This window comes from Rhinatrema bivittatum, chromosome 5, assembly GCF_901001135.1.
Source record: "Rhinatrema bivittatum chromosome 5, aRhiBiv1.1, whole genome shotgun sequence".
NCBI classification, from domain to species: Eukaryota; Metazoa; Chordata; class Amphibia; order Gymnophiona; family Rhinatrematidae; genus Rhinatrema; species Rhinatrema bivittatum.
Genome location: NC_042619.1, coordinates 12832066 through 12851281, shown reverse-complemented (window position 1 = coordinate 12851281; position 19216 = coordinate 12832066). Strand labels below are relative to the sequence as shown.

The 19216-nt window shown below is 48.7% G+C and overlaps 1 protein-coding gene across 6 annotated transcripts in view; it reads left to right on the top strand.

Annotated features, from left to right (window-relative positions):
• NUMA1 (nuclear mitotic apparatus protein 1) overlaps positions 1-19216 on the top strand; it is a 503280-nt gene that overhangs the window by 392706 nt on the left and 91358 nt on the right. The window lies entirely within an intron of this gene.

Here is a 19216-nt window from a genome sequence, read left to right as displayed (position 1 = left end):
CCAGCAGATGGTAGAGGTGCAAACCTACAATCCTGACTGATTCTGGAGTTTGGAGAGTTGGATCTGCTTCCCGATGTGCCAGGTTCCTTGGTGGGGCTATACCTTGGGTTGAGCCAGGCGAACGGTGGGGGGGGGGGGGGGGGGGTTGGACACTCCTGGCTGTTGCAGCCCACTAGCTCAGGGGCCCCTCATAGCCAGGGGACGGGCTCCCTCTTTGTGCCCCAAGGTCCTCTCCTGTCCACTGCTGGCAGTCTCAGGGAAATGTCTCTTGTGGGGCTCTTGTCGGGGTTTTTTTTTGTTTAATTTTGTTTAATAAAAAAAAGTGTCATTGAGCTCTGAAAGGATTTTAGCCAGGAGAATCGGCTTGTGGAGTAGTGCCGGGGATAGCCGACTTCCAGAAGTGCTGGGGTCGGGGAGGAAGTGGGAGTGGGAGTGGCGTGTTCAGATGTGGGCTCGCTGTAATTTTCCCAGCAAGGGAGAGTGTTTTTCTGTGCGACGCGGCATTCCTCTGAGCTATTTTTTTGGCACGTGCTGTATTTGTGCCGCTTGTTACCGTGCACAGCGGCTTGGCAGCCACATGGTGTGGCCTACCTCGCAGCAGAGCTCGGGTGTGAGACTATGCGAGTGTGAAAGGGCCCGATGTCAGAAAATCCACTCATGGAAGTCTGCAAGGCCTGCGGGCTTTGGTCAGCTCGTTTGAATTCCCTAGCTCTGTGCATAGGTTGTGCTTCTCTGCTAAGGGTCCGAAGGCCAGAAGGGTCTTTCACTCTGCGGGGTCCGCAGCAGGGGCCAAGTTGAGGGTCCCCACTTCCTCTGCTCTGGAGGAGGATCGCAGCCAGGGGGTTTTGGCTGGCTGGCACTCCGGTGACTCCCCCCTCTCTCTCTCTTCAGCAGGGCAGGAGCTCAAGGAGAGGCATGAGGAGGGGCAGATTCAGAGTCCAGTGTCCAGTGATCCTGAGAGGGCGTTTGAGGGCCCATGGGGTTTTTACCCAGAGTTCGTCCTACTTATGCACGAGGCCTTCCTGGCTAGGAAGACAGGTGAGCAAAGACCCAATAAGAGGACCTTAGGGGCCGTCCAAGAGACTTCGGCTGGCTTCAACGGGTTCCTCTGGGTATGCTGGCAATCATCTGGGGTTGCCTGGTGCTGATCTTGACCCCAGGGACCTGGATGACTCGGATGAGCTGCAAGAGGATGCAGCATCCACTCCAGCAGGGGATCTAGATGTGGACCCGAATGTGGATCGGAAGCCGGATCTGGATGTTGGCAAGGATGATCCGGACCTTGTTGAGGGGACTGTGGCTGACGGAGATGAGTCTTGGGTGGTCCTCCTTTTTAGAAAGGAGGAACTTTGGCCTCTCATCCCCCAGGTGTTAGAGGAGTTGGGGGTGAAGTTAGCTCAGGAGGAATCGGATAACAAGGGCGTCAGACCGGTCCTGGATGGTCTTTGGGGTCCGCCTAGTGCTTTCCCCATTCCCAAGAAGATTCAGAAGCTCATCAGTCGGGAGTGGGACGTCCCGGAGACTGGCTTGAAGGTCGAGAGGGCGATGGCAAAGCTTTACCCATTATTGGAAGAATATTTGGATTTCATTAAAACACCTAAAGTGGATGCAGCGGTCTCAATGGTGACTAAGAAGACTATGATTCCGGTGGTGGGGTCTGCCACACTGAAGGATGTCCAGGATCGCAAATTGGAAATTCAATTGAAGTACATGTTTGAGGTGTCTGCCTTGGGTCTCCAAGCTGCTGTGTATGCTAGCATGATGCAGACCGCTTGCTTATGTTGGATTCAGAAGCCGCAGGAGCAGGCATCATCCGGAGTACTGTCCCCCGCTTAGGTGGCGTAGCTGGAAGCGAGTGTGGCTTGTGGTGGATGCATTGTATGATCTGGTGTGCACTGCGGCTAAGAGCATGGTCTCAGCGGTAGCAGCGTGCTAACTTCTGTGGCTATACAACTGGTTGGTGGACATGTGGTCCAAGACTCAGTTATGTAATCTTCCCTTTAAGGGGAAGCTGCTGTTGGGGAAGACCTGGATCAGTTTATGAACCTTGGAAACCAAGGGCAATAGATTGGAGGACAAGAAGAGCAATAAAGAAGTTCTTCCTGTCCCATCCCGTCCCCAGTTTTGCGAGTTGGTTTCAATCTGGGGAGGGTCTTCCTCCTCGGGTTCTAAGCAGTTGTCAGTTTGTCCTTTCGGGGAGCCGGCAGGTCTTCCAGAGGCGGTTCCAGTCAGGGGGCCGGAGGAAGTAAGCCGTCACAATGAAGCCAGGCTCACCCACTCCTTGCGGGCAGCAGTAAGGGGGCAGGTTGTCCCGTTTTTACGAGGAGTGGGTCAAGATTACCTCGGACCAGGGGGTGCTGGAAGGGATGCCTTTCTGGAGTCCCTCTATTCTTAACAAACGGGAAGCTATAGAAGAGACTCGGCAAAGGTTGATCAGCTTGGAAGCAATAGTCCCAGTGCCGCTGAGAGAGCAGGGACAGGGAAGGTAGTCCATTTATTTTGTGGTTCCGAAAAAAGAGCTCACTTTCCGTCCCATCTTGGATTTGCAAAAGGCGAACATGAACTTGAGGGTGCCGCGCTTTCGGATGGAGACTCTGTGTATGGTAATTGCAGCAGTCCGCAATGGAGATTTCCTGGCATCATTGGATCTCACCGAGGCTTACCTGCATGTTCCCATTCAAAATGAGCATCAGAAGTTCCTGCGGTTCAAAGTGTTAGGCCAGCATTTCCGGTTTCGGGCTCTTTCCTTCGGGCTGGCCACTGCTCCTCGAACCTTCATGAAGGTGTTGGTGAATGTAGCGGCAGCCTTGAGGAGAGAAGGAATTTTGGTTCACCTATACTTGGATGATTGACCCATTCAGGTGAAGACGGAAGAGGAGTGTGCTCATTTGGTGCAGCGAGTGATGATCACACTGAGCTCTTTAGTATGGGTGATCAATGTGGCAGAGAGTCACCTGGTTCCATCTCAATCTCTGGAGTACCAAGGAGCCTGCTTCAACACCCTGAGGGGGATGGTGTATCTGGCGGACAGGTTGTTGAAGTTGCAGGAGCAAGTCACCCAGCTTCTACGCCTCCCTGTTCCCAGGGTCTGAGATTACTTAAAGGTCCTGGGCTCCATGACCTCGACATTGGATCTGGTGCCATGGGCCTTTTCTCACATGCGTCCACTGCAGAAGGCGTTGTTGTCCTGGTGGAATTCGATGTCATAGCAGTATTTTATTTTTTTACTGTTGCCCCTTCTGAGGAATCCAGGTTCAGCCTTGCGTGGTGGCTGTCGAGCAACTTGGAAAGAGGAGTGGACCTCAAAGCTCCAGATTGGGTGGTAGTGATCATGGATGCCAGTCTTAAGGGCTGGGGGAGCAGTGTGTCTGAATCGTCCTTCTCAGGGGCTCTGATCAGTGACTGAGAAGGCCTGGTCCATTAATCACTTAGAGATGAGGGCGGTACGCAGGCCCTTGGAAGAGTTTGTCTCTGGTCCAAGGTCGCATGGTTTGGATGTTTTCGGACAATGCTAAAACTGTGGCGTACATCAACCGTCAAGGAGGAACGAAGAGTCCTGCTGTGGCTCGGGAAGCTCAGCGCTTGTTTGTGTGGACAAAACATCACCTCGAAGGAATTGTGGCATCTCACGTAGCAGGAGTAGATAACGTGCAGGTGGATTTTCTAAGCAGGCAGCAGTTGGATTCCCAGGGAGTGGGAGCTGTCCCTGGAAGCAAGGAATCACATTTGTGCCAGATGGGATGTTCCGCAGCTGGATCTCATGGCCATGTGAGCCAAATAAATGATGGAAAGATTTTTCAGTCGCAGAAGAGAGGTCAGTTCAGTAGGACTGGATGCTTTAGTGTGTCCCTGGCTGGCGGGGATCCTTCTATATGTGTTTCCCTCAAGGCTGCTCATAGGTCGAGTGCTGCAGTGCATAGAAGTGCATCCAGGATCAGTGGGTACTGGTGGTGCAGGAGTGGCTGCGTCGTTCGTGGATCTGGTGCATCTGACAATGGATGAACCTCCTGAGGCTGGCCCATCTGCTGGGATTACTGCAGCAAAGTCCCATATTCTTGGATTGAGAGGATCACTTTTGTCTCACGGCTTGGCTTTTGAGAGGCAACAATTGCGCATGAAGGGATACTTGGAACCAGCAATTTCTTGTCTTCTCCAGGCTAGACGGCTTCTACTTTTATGGCTTATGTCAGGGTTTGGAAGGTTTTTGAGACCTGGTGTGTTCAGTAGTGGCTGAATCCCCTGGTGGCGTCCTTTCTGCAGCAGGGCTTGTCCAAGAGTTTGGCTTATAGTTCTCTCCGTGTCCAGGCTTCTGCCTTGGATTGTCTGAGGTGCAAGGTGCGGGGCAAGCCTTTGGCCTCTCATCCCGATATCATCCGATTCCTGAAGGGGGTGAAGCATGTGAGACCACTGCTTCGAAAGGTGTGTCCGGATTGGAGCCTTGACTTAGTATTGTGAATCATCTGTGAGGCCACTTTTGAGCCTTTGGGACGAGCTTCCTTGAAGGACCTTATCTTGAAGACTGTTTTTTTTCTGGTGGTGATTTGTTCAGACAGAAAGATTTCGATGTTTCAGGCTCTCTTGTCGCGATCCTTTCTTGTGTATTTCTAATGATGGCGTGTCTTTGCTTACGGCATCTTCCTTTCTGCTGAAAGTGTTCTGCTTTCCATTTTAATCAGACAGTTGAGTTGCTGGGGTTCCTGGAGTGGTCTCGAGATTCTGTAGAGGGTAGAGATCTCCATCTTCTGGATGTTCAGCACACCCTGTTGCATTATTTGAAGGTCACCAATTCTTGTAGGCGATCAGACAATCTTTGTGGTGCTGGGGGTGCAATGAAAAGGGGAAAAGGCTATTTGTTTGGCCTATATTTTTAAGGGTCGCACCATCCCAACTGGTCTTAAAGTGCATTCAACTAGAGCACAAGCAGCCTCTTGGACAGAGTATCAGTTGGTGTCTCCTCAAGAGATCTATAGGGCCACAGTTTGGTCTTTGCTTCATACTTTCACCAAGCATTACCGATTGAATATTCAAGCGCAGGACATAGCATGGGATCTATTTAGTGTTTGGGTAATTGCCAGGTTCTTGTGGCATGGTTTGGCCTCTGTTGGAAACAGGATGCTGGGCTTGATGGACCCTTGGTCTGACCCAGCATGGCAATTTCTTATGTTCTTATATACTCATCTACCCAAAGTAGAAGTATCTAACTGGGATGACTGGAGAGGCCAATTTTGTCTTTCTGCCATCATTTGCTGTTACTATGTCGAATTCTGGAGACCATATCTACAAAAGGACATTGATGAAAGTAGAGATGGTTCAAAGGAGTACCACTAAAAGTGCATGGACTTGCATTACAAGAAATTCAAAGACGGAAGAAGCTAAAAATGTACACTCTAAGAAAACAGGGAAAAGGGAAATATGAGAACAAACAAATCAGATATCTAGCAGGTTTCAATAAAATATTATTTTATATTTTTTCATTGACACCTGTAACAGATTTCCAGCTGTAGGAGCCAAAACCATAGCAGAATTCAAGCATGCATGGGACAGACACTAAGGGACCTTAGTGGTGGAAAGAGGGAAAAGATCACAGATCAAAATAAGATTTCTGACTGTATAGTAGGAGGCACAAGTGAGCAGACTAAGTGGTTCATGTGATCCTTTTCTGACAATATTTTCCATGTTTTAATGCACAACCAAAATAAAAACAATAGGAAAATTGGTTCTTATCTGCTAATTTTAATTTCTGTAATACCACAGATCAGTCCAGACAAGTGGGTTTATGCATCCCTACCAGCTGATGGAGGCAGAGAACAAAAACTTTGAGGCATTGCTATGTAACCGAGTGCGCCATCTGCAGTCCTTCAGTATTGACCTGTACCCAAGCCAAGATTAGAAACCATTCCCCTCTCCCAGGGCGAACTAGAAACCCCAGGGTTGGATTCCACTGAACTGGAGACTTACAAAATTCCAGCACCAACAATGTCCTGTCAACTGCTTACTCAACAAATGTAACTGTTGCAATTGGTAAGGAAAGCTCTTCAATATTGAGCAGATGAGAACCAGGAAATCAGTCTTTCGGCAGTAGCACCAGGGTGGTTCTCTGGACTGATCTGTGGTATTACAGGAATGAAAATTAGCAGGTAGGAACCAATTTTCCTTTCCTGAACATATCCTGTTCAGTCCAGCAAGTGGGATGTACCAAAGCAATTCTACACCGGGTGGGAATCCGAAAGGCCCGCTCAAGACACTTTCACTAATTGCATCAGATTAATAGCTGTTAATGGACTTCTTCTCCAAGAACTTATCCAAACCTTTTTTGAACCCAGCTACACTAACTGCACTAACCACATCCTCTGGCAATAAATTCCAGAGCTTTATTGTGCATTGAGTGAGAGAGAATTTTCTCCGATTAGTCTTAAATGTGTTACTTGCTAACTTCATGGAATGCCCCCTAGTCCTTCTATTATTCGAAAGTGTAAATAACCGATTCACATCTACTCGTTCAAGACCTCTCATGATCTTAAAGACCTCTATCATATCCCCCCTCAGCCGTCTCTTCTTCAAGCTGACAGCCCTAACCTCTTCAGCCTTTCCTCATAGGGGAGCTGTTCCATTCCCTTTATCATTTTGGTTGCCCTTCTCTGTACCTTCTTCATCGCAACTATATCTTTTTTGAGATGTGGCAACCAGAATTGTACACAGTATTCAAGGTGCGGTCTCACCATGGCGCGATATAGAGTCATTATGACATTTTCCGTTTTATTAACCATTCCCTTCCTAATATTTCCTAAAATTCTGTTTGCTTTTTTGACTGCTGCAACACACTGAGCCGACGATTTTAAAGTATTGTCCACTATGATGCCTAGATCTTTTTATTGGGTGGTAGTTCCTAATATGGAACCATTGTGTAACTACAGCAAGGGTTATTTTTCCCTATATGCAACACTTTGCACTTTTCCACATCAAATTTCATCTGCCATTCCCTGTACGGACCCGGATCAGTCCAGACAGTGGGTTGAGCCTCCTGTTCAGCAGATGGCGACAGAGAAAAACTGAAAGGGTATCCTACATCAGGACAGAGCCCACCCAGTATTTTCCTGTCTCCAGCAGATTCAGACAGTTGAATCTGCAGTTCCCTAGATTTATCTCCTTTTCTTCTCCTTTGGGATTTCTCTTCTCTTCTTCCCTCGGGGTTGATGCAGGATCAAGCAAGTATTGTTAATTTCAATTAAAAAAAAAAAAAAAACAGGGCAAAGTGTACATAGTGAGACTAAGTTGTCTCCTAGCTCTTACTGGGTCCCAGGGAGGACTTGTCCCCTTGAGTATTCATCCTGGAACCCACTTTCCCGGTGACCTGCCTGGCTGCATGGGGTGATACTGGTGGTCCAGTCACTCCCCCTTTTTTGACTAGTCTGAACCCGTTGAGATATCTACCTCAGGTCCCATAGCAGAGAGGTGGATTTTTCCTCTGCTTGATTAAAGTTTAAAAAAAAAAAAAAGGACAGATTACAAGACATCAGATTTACAGGCAATCGGCAGCCTTTTCTGGCCAATTTCTGGGGAAGGAGCGAAGCAGGGTTCATGCCCTTGCTCAGGCTCGTGGTCAGCCAGGCACTGCCTTCTTTTTCTCTGCTCTAGTGGCTGCCCCCCCAACGGAGCTCATGCCGCGTTCCCCTGCCTGTCTTGCCTGTGGGGAGCCTGCCCCGCGGCTCTCCCATGACTGGCTTTGTATAGCATGCCTCCCCGGGTCAGTTGGTCACTCCGGGGCAGTGACTAGATCTCCAGCTCGGGGTTGGGCAGTAAGACGCACTCCCAGACCGACTCCCGTGCAAAAAACCGTGGGAACGGCGGCCATTTTGTCTCCGTAGTTGCTTTCTCACACAAGCCCTGCTGAGCCGGCAGAGCCGATTTTTAACCCCTCGCCGCCTGATCTCAGTCCCGTGGATTCCCTGGGCCCAGTTTGACAGACACACACACATACACACACCCCCACACGCACACCCACCCTCACCCTCCCCTGGCAAGGTGCAGCATCATTTTTCTCCTGAATTTGTTTTGTTATTACATAAATCCTTTCTTGCTAGTCTGGAGGAAGAGAATGATCCCTCGGGTGGTCACAGACAAGGGTCCTAGAACCCTGGATGAACAGGCCTCTACTAGGGTCAGGACCATACCGGGCATATCGGATCCCCCTGATCCCCCTCGGCCGTCTCCTATGCCGGATGCGGATCCTGATTCAGATTTTTGTTTTTCCAGGCCCGCTGGTCGACAGGGATGATCCTCGGGTTCTGCGGCTGTTCCATCGAAAGGAGCTTGAACCGCTTATTCCTTTTGTTTGGACAAACTGGGAATTGAGGTTCCTCCAGAAGAGCCCCCCACTCCTTCGACTTCACACACCATGGACCCAATCCTGGCGGGACTGAGAGCTCCACCGCGCATTTTTTCATTCCACCCCATAACTGATGCAGCTCCTGCTACGGGAGTGGGAATCTCCCAAGTCAGGTCTCAGGGTGAGCAGGGCGATGGACAAGCTTTAGCCCTTGCCGGACCAATGCCTGAAGATGCTTAAAGTGGCCTAAGGTTGATGTTTCAGTGTCCGCAGTCACCAAACGTACCACTATCCTGGTGGTAGGGGCCACAGCATTAAAGGATTTCCAGGATTGGAAGCTGGAGCTCCAGCTCAAGAGGAACTTTGAAGTTCTGGTTCTTGGAGTCAGGGCGACAGTCTGTAGCAGTCTCATGCAGCGGGCAAGCCTCAGGTGGGTTCAGCAATTACTCAGCACCCAGGACCTCCCGTCTGCAGAGGCTGGAAGGCGCGATTGCCTATGGGGCTGATGACCTTTACGATCTCCGGGTGCAAGCCAGAGCCATGGTTTCCGCGGTATCGGCCAGGCATGTTCTTTGGCTGAGGAATTGGGCTGCAGACTCCTCTTCTAAGGCGCAGTTGGGCACTCTTCCCTTTAAGGGTAAGTTGCTTTTTGGTGAGGACCTGGAACAGCTTATTAAATCCTTGGGTGACAAGAAGTTCCATAAGCTGCCGGAGGACCGCCCCAAACAGTCCAGGTTGTTTTTTCCGTCGCGCTCTCGCTTCAGGGGACAGTGCAGATTCACCAAACCGCGAGGAGCTTTCCAGCGGAACACCTCCACTAGGGCTCAGGTATGACCCCAGTCCTTTCGAGGCCAGCGGCCCTTCCGTGACAGTAGAAACATAGAAATGACGGCAGAAGAAGACCAAACGGCCCATCCAGTCTGCCCAGCAAGCTTCACACTTTCTTTTTTCATACTTATCTGTTTCTCTTGGCTCTTAGTAACCTTTTGGTTCTATTACCCCTCCACCCCCACCATTAATGCAGAGAGCAGTGTTGGAGCTGCATCGAAGTGAAATATCTAGCTTAATTAGTTAGGGGTAGTAACTGCCACAATAAGCAAGCTACACCCATGCTTATTTGTTTACCCAGACTATGTAATTCAATCCTTGTTGGTTGTCTGTATATAGATCCACTTTTCCTCATTCCCCCCGCCGTTGAAGCAGAGAGCTATGCTGGATATGGTTGAAGTGTCAGACTTTCTCTCCTGCCGTTGAATCAGAGAGCTATGCTGGATATGCGTGAAGTGTCAGACTTTCTCCCCTGCCGTTGAATCAGAGAGCTATGCTGGATATTTATTTATTTATTTATTTATGGTTTTTTATATACCGATCTTCTTGCATTGGATGCAAATCAAACCGGTTTACAGTAAAACAATTCAACTTGCCAAGTAGCATTACATGGAACAAAGAACATGGAACAATATAATAGTGCTTACGAGCATTACATTCAACTTGCCAAGTAGTATTATATGGAACAAAGAACATGGAACAATATAATAGTGCTTACGAGCATTACATAGAATACTAGTAACAAATTAAACATTTGAACCTTTAGAGATCATTAGTGACAATTCTTATAGCGAATTTGATTAAATGTGCCTTAAATGATAAAAACGAAAAACAAGGGGAAAAGATTGATTGGGATTTACACGAAAAAGGGGATAGGGAGGAGGGGCAAAAGAAAGAAGATGTAAAATAGGGACGGATAAATAGTGAATTTATAACAAATAGAATCAATAAAAAATGTCTTGGATAGAATATATTGGGTCTTCAAGGAAATGCCTGACTAAATAGCCATGTTTTCAGTTTTTTCTTGAACGAGATCTGGCAGGAGTCTAGTCTGAGTTCTGGTGGGAGGGTGTTCCAGAGGGTAGGACCTGCGGTGGATAGTGCCCTGTTACTTCGCGAGGATTTGACTTGAGGGACGAATAGGGTGCCTTGGTAAGCTTTCCTGATCGGTCTCTTGGATTTGTGGGTGCGTAGCTGAAATGTGATATCCATTGGATATGCGTGAAGTGTCAGACTTTCTCCCCTGCCGTTGAAGCAGAGAGCTATGCTGGATATGCTTGAAGACTTTCTCCCCTGCCGTTGAAGCAGAGAGCTATGCTGGATATGCTTGAAGACTTCCTCCCCTGCCGTTGAAGCAGAGAGCTATGCTGGATATGCCTGAAGACTTTCTCCCCTGCCGTTGAAGCAGAGAGCTATGCTGGATATGCTTGAAGACTTCCTCCCCTGCTGTTGAAGCAGAGAGCTATGCTGGATATGTTTGAAGACTTCCTCCCCTGCCGTTGAAGCAGAGAGCTATGCTGGATATGCTTGAAGACTTCCTCCCCTGCCGTTGAAGCAGAGAGCTATGCTGGATATGCTTGAAGACTTCCTCCCCTGCCGTTGAAGCAGAGAGCTATGCTGGATATGCTTGAAGACTTCCTCCCCTGCCGTTGAAGCAGAGAGCTATGCTGGATATGCTTGAAGACTTCCTCCCCTGCCGTTGAAGCAGGGGAGGAAGACTTCAACGGCAAGGGAGGAAGACTTCCTCCCCTGCCATTGAAGCAGTATTTATTTATTATTTATTTATTAAAGGCTTTTATATACCGACTTTCTTGATACAAATCAAATCAACTCAGTTTACATCGAACTAAGCAGTAACTATAAACCAACCACTCAACAAGAGACAATTTAAAAGGAGCATAAAGTTACATTATAACAAGGATGCCTTAACTGGGAGTAGGAAAAAGAGAGGGAGAACGAAGATAAAGTACTATATTCTATAGAGTATGGGAGGGAGGCAAGGAGCCGACCTCATGATAACTTGTAAACGTGATTTAGCATTTGTTTATTTACATAAGTGATGGAACAATTCTAAGTCAGGCTGTTGGGCTAGAGGTGGGGAAGGCTCGGCAGAACAGCCATGTCTTTAGTTTCTTTTTAAAAGTTAGTAGACAAGTTTCCTGCCTGAGGTCCAGAGGCATGGCGTTCCAGATGGAGGGAACCAGTACCCACCAAGGTTCTGCCGCCAAGCCCTCTCAATGAGATGTGGCCGGCCCATTCCTCCGTTCCAGACATAGGTGGTCAGCTGTCCCTATTTCTCAAGGAATGGGCCATGATTACTTCAGATCAGTGGGTCCTCGAGGTGATCGAAAAAGGTTACTCTTTAGAGTTTGCTCCAGATCTCCCGGACCTCTACCTAATCTCTCCCTGCGGACCGCGGAAACAGCCGGCGGTGGGCCAGATGCTTGACAGGCTTCTAGCGCTCTGAGCCATAGTCCTGGTTCCCCCACAGGAGCAGGGATCCGGCCAGTATTCCATCTACTTCGTCGTTCCCAAAAAGGACAGATCCTTCCGGCCGATCCTGGATCTCAAGAGTCAACCGGGCCCTCAAGGTCCCCCACTTCCGCATGGAGACTCTGAGGGCGGTCATAGCGGCAGTCCGCAAGGGCGAATACCTCTCTTCTCTAGATCTAACAGAAGCATACCTTCACATCCCGATCCGGCAAGAACACCAAAAGTTCCTCCGCTTCAACATTCTAATCAGCCACTATCAGTTTTGGGTGCTTCCGTTCGGGCTAGCCACCGTGCCCCGCACATTTACCAAGGTAATGATGGTCGTGGCAGCCTTCCTCTGGCGGGAGGGAGTCCTGGTCCATCTGTACCTGGACAACTGGCTTATTTGGGCAAAGTCAGGAACTGTGCATGACGGCGGTCAACCGAGTATTGTCTGTCCTCTCCTCTCTCGGGTGGATAGTCAAGTTCTCCAAGAGCTGCCTCAAGCCCTCCCAGGTCCTCGAATTCCTGGGAGCCCGCTTCGACAAAGCGTGGGCAAAGTGTTGTTACGTGAGGTTCGGGCGCTCAAGCTCATGGATCAAGTGCAACATCTGATATCCCTCTCAGTCCCCACGGCTTGGGACTATCTCCAGGTTCTGGGCTCGATGGCTTCAATTATAGATTTGGTTCCTTGGGCTTTTGCGCATATGAATCCATTACAGAAAGCCTTGCTGTCCCGCTGAAAGCCGGTCTCTGAGGAGTTTCGGACGCCCCTACCGCTCTCCGATGCTATCATAGCCGACATACAGTGGTGGCTCTCTCCCGCACACCTATTGAAAGGGATGCCGCTGGAAACTCCTCGGTGGATCATTGTAACAACGGTCGCCAGTCTCTCCGGCTGGGGAGCGTTGTATCAGGCTCAATCTATGCAGGGATGCTGGTCCCCAGTTCAATCCTGCTGGCACATCAATCGTCTGGAGGCCTGGGCGGTCCTTCTGGCACTCAAGGTCTTTCTGCCTCTGATCCGTCGCAAGGCGGTGCGGGTTCTCTCCGACAACGCCACCACGGTAGCCTATATCAATCGGCAGGGGGGCACCAGGAGTCGCCCAGTGGCCCTGGAAGCCAGCAAGCTATTAGCCTGGGCAGAACTTCACCTGGATCGGTTGGCAGCCTCCCACATAGCAGGGAAGGAGAATGTTAAAGCAGACTTCCTCAGCTGGCAGCATCTAGACCCCGGAGAGTGGGAGCTGTCCGGGGCAATGGACCTGATTGTGCGCAGCTGGGGAGTCCCTCGCTTAGACCTGATGGCTACTCTGAACGACGCAAAGGCTCCCAGCTTCTTCAGCCGCAGAAGGGAGCAGTGCTCCGAAGGGGTAGATGCCCTGGTTCTTCCTTGGCCCCTCGACATTCTCCTATACGTGTTCCCACCTTGGCCTCTGGTGGGAAAGGTTATCAGAAGGATAGAACTTCACAGAGGGCTTATCATCCTCATAGCGCCGGAGTGGCCTCGGCGGCCATGGTTCGCGAATCTGGTGAACCTTGCGACAGACGGTCCTCTTCGTCTCGGGCACCTCGCAAATCTGCTCCATCAGAGTGCAATATTTTTTGATCAGACGGTTCGCTTTTGTCTAGCGGCCTGGCTTTTGAGCAGTGGCGTCTGAGGAGGAAGGGCTATAAGGAAGAGGTTATATCTACTGTGTTGCGGGCTCATAAGCCCTCCACCTCCCTTGCTTATGTCCAGGTCTGGAGAGTGTTTGAGAAGGTCTGTGACGAATTTGGAGTGCCTGCACGCAAGGCTTCGGTATCCCTGGTCCTCTCTTTCCTGCAGAATGGCCTTTCCAAGGGTTTGTCTTTAAATTCTTTGAGAGTGCAGGTTTCGGCCCTTGGGTCTTTAAGTACTATCGATGGTTACGCGGTAGCGGCCCTCCCAGACGTCATTCGATTCCTCAAAGGGGCCAAGCACTTGAATCTGCCTGTTTGGGCTTATTGTCCTTCCTGGAGTCTTAACTTGGTGCTTCGGGTCCTTTGTGGGGCGCCTTTCGAACCTCTCCAGTGAGCTACACTTAAGGATCTAACTCTTAAGACAGTGTTTCTCATTTAAAGACGGTGTCTGAGATCCAGGCATTGTCTTGTAGGGAGCCTTTTCTTCGCTTTTCTGATTCAGGTGTCTCCCTCAAGACGGCCCCATCTTTTTTACCAAAGGTCGTGTCTTCCTTCCATATCAATCAGTTGGTAGAACTCCCTGCTTTTTCCACTGAGGACATTGCTATCACCTCTGGTGGCGACCTATGACGCCTTGATGTAAAGAGTCCTATTGCAATATTTATAGGTCACAAATAATTTTCGAGTCTCTGATCATCTCTTTGTCTTATGGAGCGGCCCAAATAAGGGTAGCAAGGCATCTAAATCTACAACTGCTCATTGTTGGCTAAAAGAGGCGATTGCGTCGGCATATATCTGTCAGGGTCGGTCGAACCCGGAGGGCTTGAAGACCCATTCTTTGCGTTCACAGGCTACCTCTTGGGTGGAGACTGTCGGTCTCTCCTCAAGAAATTTGCAGAGCAGCTTCTTGGAAGTCTCTGCATACCTTTGCTAGTCATTACTGCCTTGATGTCCAGGTGCCAGTGTTTGCCTCCTTCGGTAGGGAAGTGCATTGAGCGGGACTGTCTCGGTCCCACCCTATTTAGGGAAGCATTGGTACATCCCACTGTCTGGACTGATCCGGGTACGTACAGGGAAAGGAAAATTGGTTCTTACCTGATAATTTTCGTTCCTGTAGTACCACGGATCAGTCCAGACTCCCGCCCTTTCTACATCTGCTCATGATTTTTCCGCTCAAAGCTTTCCTTTCACAGAATCCTGGATTGGCTACTTCCTACCTGAACTACAAGGCACCGGAAGTACTCATTATATTGTTTTTCATGTAAGAGCAAATATTTAACTGTTGAACCTCTGGGTTCCATTTGACTGTTCAAGTTTATTACTTGCTTGATCTTATTCTGGTTTATCTTTCAATAGTTCTTTGTCTGCTTTGATAATGTTTATACTGAAGGGACGCAGGGTGGGCTCTGTCCTGATATAGGATACCCTTTCAGTATTTCTCTGTCTCCATCTGCTGGACAGGAGGCTCAACCCACTGTCTGGACTGATCTGTGGTACTACAGGAACGAAAATTAGCAGGTAAGAACCAATTTTCCTTTTGTATGCCCAATTTTCCAATCTCGCAAGGTCCTCCTGCAATGTATCACAATCCGCTTGTGATTTAACTACTCTGAATAATTTTGTACAATCTGCAAATTTGATGACCTCACTCGTATTCCTTTCCAGATCATTTATAAATATATTGAAAAGCACCGGTCCAAGTACTCATCCCTGAGGCACTTCACTGTTTACCCTTTTCCACTGAGAAAATTGACCATTTAATCCTACTCTCTGTTTCCTGTCTTTTAACCAGTTTGTTATCCACGAAAGGACATCTCCTACTATCCCATGACTTTTTAGTTTTCTTAGAAGCCTCTCATGAGGGACTTTGTCAAACGCCTTCTGAAAATCCAAATACACTACATCTACCGGTTCACCTTTATCCACATGTTTATTAACCCATTCAAAAAAATGGCAGTTTTGTTAGGCAAGACTTCCCTTGGTAAATCCATGTTGACTGTGTCCCATTAAACCATGTCTTTCTATATGCTTTGTGATTTTGATCTTGAGAATAGTTTCCACTATTTTTCCCTGCACTGAAGTCAGGCTCACTGGTCTGTAGATTCCCGGATCGCCCCGAAGCCATTTTTAAATATTGGTATTACATTGGTCACCCTCCAGTCTTCAGGTACAATGGATGATTTTAATGATAAGTTACAAATTTTAACTAACAGATCTGAAATTTCATTTTTGCATTCTTTCAGAACCCTAGGATGCATAGCATCCATCCAGGTGATTTGCTGCTCTTTAGTTTGTCAATCTGGCGTACTACATTTTCTAGGTTCACAGTGATTTGGTTCAGTTCTTCTGACTCATCACCCTTGAAAACCATCTCCAGAACTGGTATCTCTCCAACATCCTCATTAGTTAGTAAACACGGAAGCAAAGAATTAATTTAGTCTTTCTTCAATGGCCTTATCTTCCCTAAGAGCCCCTTTAACCCCTCGGTCATCTAACGGTCCAACTGACTCCCTCACAGGTTTCTTGCTTCGGATATATTTTAAAAAGTTTTTATGAGTTTTTGCCTCTACGGGCAACTTCATTTCAAATTCTCTCTTCGCCTGTCTTATCAATGTTTTACACTTAACCTGATAATGCTTATGCTTTTTCCTATTTTCTTCAGATGGATCCTTCTTCCAATTTTTGAAGGATGTTTTAGCTAAAACAGCCTCTTTCACCTCACCTTTTAACTATGCTGGTAATTGTTTTGCCTTCCTTCCACCTTTCTTAATGCTTGGAATACATCTGGACTGCGTGTCAAGGATTGTATTTTTAAACAATGTCCATGCCTGTTGAACATTTTTAACCTTTGCAGCTGCACCTTTCAGTTTTTTTTCTAACTATTTTCCTCATTTTATCAAAGTTTCCCTTTTGAAAATTTAGTGTTAAAACTGTAGATTTACTTATTGTCCCCCTTCCAATTATTAGTTTAAATTTGATCATGTAGTTTAAATTTGCCAAGTAGCCCCACCACTGTTCTCTCTCTCGCCAAATCCTACATTCCACTAAGAATTAAATCTAAATTCCCTGTATGTACCTGGATCAGTCCAGACGCCCGGGTTTTGCCTCCCCTCCAGCAGATGGAGACAGAAAAGTTTTAACAGACTCTGCCCTAATCCACGAGGTGCCACCTACAGCCTGTCAGTATTTCTCTGTCTCCAGCAGATGGTGGAGGTGCAAAACCTACAGTCTGGTATTAGTGAGAGGTTCCTTCAAAAGAATAATAATAATGGGCAGAGTTTAGCTAGGTTTGCTTTGGAAAACTGGTTAGCCTGTTTTTTCTTTTTAAAGTAAAAAAAATGTCTGAGGAAAGTTTACTTCTCGCCTCCCAGGGGGTTTGGCAGGTCCTGAGGGGACCATCCCCCCTGGTTTTAGAGGCAGTGTGTGCCGAGAACTGGGTGATACCAGGGAAACCGGCTCGCTCAGCCCGGGAGGATCAGAGCTGCATTTCAGCATTGCGGACAGGTTTGCCGGCAAAATAATTAGTTATTTTTAATATTCACTGTGCTGCTTGGATGATCAGGCTCTCACTTCCCTTGCAGTTTCACTTCTCTCGCGGGTCGCTTCACGCTGGCTGTTATTTTTTTCTTTCAGTTTGGTTGGTCGGCGTTTCTGGGGCTACTACTGTCATGCTGCGGAGAGCGAGTTGCAGGACCTGTGGCTCGGCGTGCACAAGGCTTTCATGCGACGGTCTGTGTTCCTCCTGCCTCCCCGGAGGGGAAGGTCCTTCCATTTCAGCTGGGAAGATCAGAGGGACTATTCGCCTGGTTGCAGGAGTGTTTCTTACTGTGAGCGGGGATGCCATTTTAGGTGGTTCTCAGCCAGCCATGCGGAGGAGGAGGGGATTTTCCCACCACAACTTTCCTCACAGCAAATGGCCCCCGGGGGGGCAGTGGTCACGATCAAAACGTGGTCGGAGTAGAGGATAGCCCCAAGGGGGCGGATGATTCCTCCTCATCCTCATCATTTTCTTCTGATTTTTATATTGAGGCTCCACAAGGCCTATAAGGCCAGGAAATCAGAGAAAAGGCAAGCAGGGGATAAGGTTACTACTGATGCTCCCTTTCCCAAGGCATGGAAGCGGTCCCAAGCTACAGGTGCCGCTACCCCCTTAAAGGTAAAGCGCACCTTAAGGTCTATGGCTCCTCGCCCAGGCACTGACTCCTCTTCTGATTTATCGGACCAGGATGATCCAGCTATGCCGCTGGGGGTGGATGCCGATACAGATTCGCAGCAGGATTCCCTCTGGAGCCCCCATGCAGTTGAAGGGGATAATCCCAAGGTAGTTCGCCTGTTTAGGAAAGAGGAACTGGGGCCCCTTATTCCTGCCATATTGGAGGAGTTAGGTATTGAATTACTGCCTGCAGAATCCAGGCTGGGAGCTCTTGATCTGGTAGTGTTGGGCCTACAGGGTCCGACCACTTCATTTCCCTTTCATTTTTCAGCTACTAATTTGTTATTCAGGGAATGGGACACTCCGAATCTCGGCTTGAAAGTAAGTAAAGCCATGGATAAGCTGTATCCTCAGCCAGAGGAGGCATTAGATCTGCTTCGGGTCCCCAAGGTGGATGCAGCAGTTTCTGCCGTCACCAAGAAGACCACCATTCCAGTCACGGGTGCTACGTCCCTGAAGGACCTACAGGATCGGAAATTGGAGCTGCAACTTAAGAAAAAATTTGAGGTCTCTGCACTAGGAGTGCGAGCCGCTATGTGCAGCAATTTTTCTTTGAGGGCTGGCCTACGTTGGGTGCAGCAGTTGCAGGCTAATGAGGGTCTTTCTGTTGATGAGGCTCTTCAGGCTGGCCGTCTGGAAGTGGCTATTGCATACAGTGCCGATGCTCTTTACGATCTGTTGTGGACTTCTGCCAGAACTATGATTTCTGCTGTATCAGTGCGCAGGCTCTTATGGCTAAGAAATTGGTCTGCGGTTGTTTCTTCCAAGGCTCAATTGGGTTCCCTGCCTTTTAAGGGCAAATTGCTCTTTGGCAAGGACTTAGAAGACATGATTCAGTCCCTGGGGGAAAACAAAGTGCATAGACTACCGGTGGATAGGCCCAAATCCAGGGGCGCTTATTCCGCTCGGGCTTGTTTCCGGGAAAATCTGAGATTCCGTACCTCCCAGACTGCCGGATCTTCCTTTCGGTAGAATTCGAACAGACCGCAATCATGGTCCCAGTCTTTTCTAGGCAGACGCTTCGGTAGGCCAACAATCCCCAGTCTACCGCCGATGGTAAGCCCTCGCAATGAAATGAGGCCGATCCATTCCTTGGTGCCAGTCGTAGGGGGCAGATTGTCGCTTTTTTACCAGGAATAGGCCAAAATAACGTCTGACCAGTGGGTCCTTACCCTGATAAGTCAAGGTTACGCTTTAGATTTTGTTTGGCGGCCACAAGACACGTTTTTGGTGTCTCCATGCGCTTACGAGGAAAAGCGGCAGGTGGTGCACGATACGTTGCATCATCTTCTCGAGCTGGGAGCCATTCGACCGCTCCCTCTTGCAGAGCGACGAAGGGACAGATACTCCATTTACTTCGTGGTTCCCAAGAAAGAAGGCACCTTCCAACCTATTTTAGAGCTAAAGAAGGTCAACAGATATCTTCGCATACCTCGTTTTCAGATGGAGACCCTATGGTTGGTCATCGCCTCCGTCCGAAAGGGGGAGTTTCTTGCATCACTGGACCTCACGGAGGTCTATCTGCATATCGGCATCAGGGACGCCCATCAGACGTTTCTGAGGTTCTTCATATTGGGTCAGCATTGTCAGTTCCGAGCCCTGCCTTTTGGGCTGGCCACCGCTCCCAGAACGTTCACCAAGATAATGGTCGTGGTAGCAGCGCAGCTTTGATGAGAAGGATGATTGGTGCATCCCTACCTGGACAACTGGCTGAT